This window comes from Bacillus rossius, chromosome 15, assembly GCF_032445375.1.
Source record: "Bacillus rossius redtenbacheri isolate Brsri chromosome 15, Brsri_v3, whole genome shotgun sequence".
Taxonomy (NCBI): Eukaryota; Metazoa; Arthropoda; class Insecta; order Phasmatodea; family Bacillidae; genus Bacillus; species Bacillus rossius.
In genome coordinates this window covers 20418454-20423602 of record NC_086342.1, presented here as the reverse complement: position 1 = coordinate 20423602, position 5149 = coordinate 20418454, and the positions used below count along the sequence as shown (strand labels likewise).

The following is a 5149-nucleotide window of genomic DNA, read 5'->3' as shown; positions in this document are numbered from 1 at the left end:
GGTAGGGTAAGTTGAGACGTTGACTCATCATTTAGACGATTAATATATATAGTATGCGTGCATAATAATATGATTAGCATATATCTGTTAAAATATGCATATGCATGAAATGTATAGAGCTATGATAAGCATATATGAAATATGCAAGCGTGTATCTAAATGCACTCAATAAGCTGAATTTTCAAGACTTCTCGTGGTTTACTCCTTTTGCTCCTGATTGTACCTGGCAATATTTTGATGGTTTTCTCAGCGTGCTTCTGGTTATTCCTGAGAAAGCAATCACCACATGAATTTTTTTTGTAATGAGACGTGCAATTATAGTCAGAGTTTCGTTTGAATGGCGAATTCCTTTTAATAAGCCAGCACTTAAAATATTTTAATCAGGTGGAATTAAAACAAAAATCATATACATTATTCAGTCAAATAATATGCCCTAAAACAGCTGAGAAACTTTCTTGCAAGACGAATTTCCTCCTCCTTGATGTCTAGTGAAGCCTTCCTTCTGTTGCAATCGTGAGTGAGGATCCCACTTCCCACATAAAAAAAATATATATATATTTATCTCAACACGACATGCGGTGATGTCTGTTGACACGAATAGGAACTACTTGTGACACTGTGAAAATTTTCTTGAATGTGTTAAATTAACTCTTAGTGACGAAATATAAACAATTCTATTTAAATATTTCTGGAGAGCAAAATTATTTTTTGGTCATATTGAAGTTCAAACAATTTGGTTGTATTAAAGTTTTCCTAGTGAGTTCCTTTCAAGTTGTAAACCAAAATTGTAATATTATCCTTTATAAAGCTATGGTTTGGTTTTATAACCAATTGCTAACCAGAGTTACTTCAACTTTAGAACCTACACTCACCCCATTGACTAATAGCGCCATCAGATACAGCCAGAAGAAAGTATAAATGTTTCATGTTCCGACGAACTGTAGGTACCTACGCGTGTGGTAGAGTGAGTAATCCTTTTTTTCACAGACGAGAGAGCCAAACGCCCGAACCTGCATCTTCGTTTTTTTTTGTTCATTGTAAATAAACATGGCGGTGTTGATAAAATGATACTAATGGTCAATTAGGTTAGGTTAGCTACATAATAAATACTTTAAAACATTGTGGACGATTAATTTGGTTAGGATAGCTACATTAAAGTTACGAAAAAAAAAAAATGAAATTCGGGGAACTTCGGGTTTTGGCTCTCTCGTCTGTGAAAAGAAGGCTTCCTGGTAGAGTGCCACACGTCCCAGGGCTACCAACAGTCCACTGGAAAATCAGATGCAAAGCCAAATCAGCAAGTTGAGACATGAAGACGTAAATAAACATACATAAAAAATTAACAATCAATGAATAGAGAAAAAAAAAAGTAAGTTTCTCTGGCATTTGCAAGGCCAATTAATCAACTAGGTCATTTCTCAGCAGTATTTTTTTGAGAAATAAAAACGAGTAAAATATTCTTTATAGCAGAGCGTGGCTTCGATCCACGGACCTCTGGGTTATGGGCCCAGCACGCTTCCACTGCGCCACTCTGCTTGTTATAGATGATGGATGTTATCATGACATAATACTGTGTCATAAAACTATAGAATTACTGACTTCAAACTACATTTTAAAATTTGGGTTTAATATTACTAACTTAAATTTACCTCACATTTACTTGAGTATAATAATTCTCAAAGATGTGTTAAGAATACTCAAACTTAAGTGAATCTGAGATAAATCAGTAGGTCGTGAGGTGGTAAGTTCCGTACGTAGATTAGAAATCCGGCCTTAAGGTTCCGACTCGTCAGGGGTGTATGTGTGTTAGTGAGGCGGGATGATAAGCGCGACGCTCGCTGGTGCTTCTAGCGCGGTATCGCCTCTAAGCGCAAGGCTGTGGACTGGCGCACAGTCTTCTCGTCGTCACAGGATAACTGTGAAATTTGAGCAGTGACCATAACATCATATGGCCTATAAATGAAAATAAAGGTGTAATGCAAGTCCCTTAAGTGCTTTCAAGAATCTGTACCGATTATTTTACGCCTTAAAATCACTGTGAAAAATGCGTTTTTAGCTATTTTAACTATTCTAAAAAATACAGTTAAAAAACTTAGTCCGAAATCAAAAGTACTTTTCGGCACTCAGCGAACTCTTAAACGATTTTCGTAAGCAGGCCCCACTCGGATGTCTTGAGTAGTTTTGAGATCGCGTTGTTTTTCCTGTAACTCTGCGCACCGTGTGTGTGCCCGGGTAGGCGGAGCCCTTGATGCCGCTTGCTCTTTAGGAGTGCCAGGCTACTTCTTCAAGCCCTTTTAGCCTGATTCATTCCTTCCTTCTCGCCTTTGTGACGTCGATGCTGCCAAGGACGTCCAACCTCAATCCGTTAATTCATTCCCATCTAGCTCGAGGCTGCCGCCCAAGAGAAGCCCAAGATGTACATCAAGTTCTGTCCCTGCCCGAACACGCCCGAATATTCACCTTCGGCCAACCTCGGGATTTGTGATATTTTTGCAGCAGGAAAAATGAATTCAAATATTAAAAGTGGTCGGTTAGGTTAGCCACTTTAAAACACTTTAGAACACTATGGACGGTTAGGTTAGGTTAGCATAGCTACGTTAAAAGAAACAGAGAAATATAAATATATATAAATAAACCCGAGGTTGGCCGAAGGTGAGTATTCGGGCGTGTTCGGGCGGGGACAGAACTTGATGTACATCTTAGGCTTCCCGCCGCCCGATGTCGCCAGCAACACGAGGCGTGGGGCGCAGAGCCCGCGAGGGCAGGGGGTGAGGCGTTGTCCGCCGGTAATTGTAACACCTCGCGGAATGCCGGGTGAGCCGTCGTCACAATGCCTCTGTCCCACGCACCCGCGAACTGCATTACTATGCGTAACTGCGTTCTGGGAGGAGGCCAGGCAAAGGAATTAATTACTTGATTTTATCTCCTTCGCATTACGGACGGAGATTCTGAAGGGACACACGTTCGCGGAGCTGGTTTCCATCAAGTTTTGTAAACCGCTGAGGAGATTTTACCAGTAAATGAACGGATTTACCAACGAAGAATGCACGTGAAATAATCAAAGAGTTCTTCGTAGTTTCAGGTACGTGGCTAGGTCGAATCCTGACTTTGGAAATCTGCATTTCGTTGAAGATTTTGTTATTACTACAAATTGATTGCTGACACTTAATGTTTAAAAAAAAATAATTACAAAGAAGAACTTATATACCAGTAAATTTACGACAATACGTTACCAGTGTCCTTTTTAAATATAGATATGAAATCTTCGACTGTATCCAAGGCTTTTTTTAACAGAGCCATGTATTACTTTCCGCGAAAATATTTCCGGACCAGCTGTGCGTTTAAATTTTGTAGCAATGTCTGTGTTTCGTGGTTGGGTGGGTTTATTTCAGGAACATGTCTTCTTTCAGCGCACCAACCACAGCAATCCAGTGCGGAAGCAAACGCCTCCTGATTGACCCGGCAAAAAAGGGCAATGGTTTCTCATGCAGACGGCCCCAATCACAAAGTAAAAATCCCCAGCGGTGTAATGAGCGAGCAGATTATTTTGCAAGAAACACATGCCCCTACCTATTAATATTTACTTTTGTGCTGGTGCATTTTAGCATTGATTAAAAATAAATGCTAAACTGAAAATTTTTACTCATGGTAACGAATTTTTGGCACAGAAGTTGAGAAACAAATTGGACCTGCGTGGGGTGCTCTGTATCGGTTGTCTTAAATTTTCTATCTCAAATGACATTTTTTTTCAGGATGGAGTCATTATGAAAAAAAGAAAAAAAAGGAGCGCAACGCACGCTTGATACCAGTTGTCTTTATACGGCGGATGTATTCAACACGGTGACTAGGTACTATTTCTGAAATGTCAAGCAAACTATTATAACTAAAATTCTTGTCATTGTTAACAATTTTGTTGGTAATTATTAGTAGTATTTTTTTTTCACGGGTTTTAAAATAGCAAGGCAACAACTTTCAAAATATTTCCTTATAATAATCTGGAATAACAAACAAAGATATTTTCAACCTGCATGATAGGCAAATCTGTATTTTATATACTATATGCAACAGCCCTAGACAGTGGGCGACTGAACAATAGCCCGAGTGAGTGCGCTTTGCGCATCCATCGCCTCGGCAGCCCGCGGCGGGCTGGGGTCGTTCATTTGAATTGTTTCTTCCCCTTATTCCCCCTCCCCTCACCCTTACCAACAGCGCGGATGATCCGATAAGAACTGCCGCATTCCAGGCCGCGCCGCCCGCCCTGACCGAGTTTCCAGTTTCTCTGTCTGCCCCCTCGCTCCCCTGGAATAACATACTGTTCACTGACCCCGACCCCCAACTATCCGCGTTCGTCGGGCTGGCTGGCAGCCCGGCGGGAAACGACAAAAAGTCGCCCCCGAAATAACCAGCGGCCCCCCCAAACCCAATGCGGACAATAAAGTCCAAGCCCCCAACCCCCCGCATGGTAGACTCTTTTCTACTCTGTCCAACTCTTCTTCCAGATCCATCCTTCTGTTTCCCGTAAGCATCCTGCTTGATACTAGTGCATGAAACTTTTGCATCCCGCATGTCAGAGCCCATGGGGTTTTCCCTGTGTCTATGCAGGTTTTTACCTGGGCTCAACTTATCTAGTTTTTGTCTAGGATAGTCAGTGAGTGGAGTTAGTCATGGCACCAATCGCTGGCTAATCCCCCTTCTTGCACACGATGGATGCTATCCCTCCGGCATGGCTAACACCCTGCATGATTAGAGCGTATGGGCTTCGACCTGAGACGCACTTAGTCTCCCTCCCTAACTCGGAACCCTCCCCAACACACTTAGTTTTTAGTTAGGTTAGGAAAAAAAATCCGCGTTCGTGTATCCACGGAGAATTTTCTTTCTTCCTGTTGTGTGTACGGCGTGACACGTTACCTACATCCATGGGGGGCCCCCGAAGCTTGAAAAAACCGCACTTCTGGGTGATTGTAGGTGAAATTGAAGTCTGGTTGTAATTAGAAATTAACTATTAATTAAGTACCTTGAAAATTTATATAATCTTGCAAATTTGTTCTTATATACCTATATATATATATATATATATATATATATATATACCTATATATATATATATATATATATATATATATATATATATATATATATATATATATAT

The 5149-nt window shown here is 40.8% G+C and overlaps 1 non-coding gene across 1 annotated transcript; it reads right to left on the bottom strand.

The window, feature by feature from the left end:
• Window positions 1–1464: 1464 nt before the first annotated feature.
• Trnam-cau (transfer RNA methionine (anticodon CAU)) lies at window positions 1465–1536 on the bottom strand. The gene has a single exon. It is a non-coding gene; the product is annotated as a tRNA-Met (tRNA).
• Between the last annotated feature and the right edge of the window lie 3613 nt (window positions 1537–5149).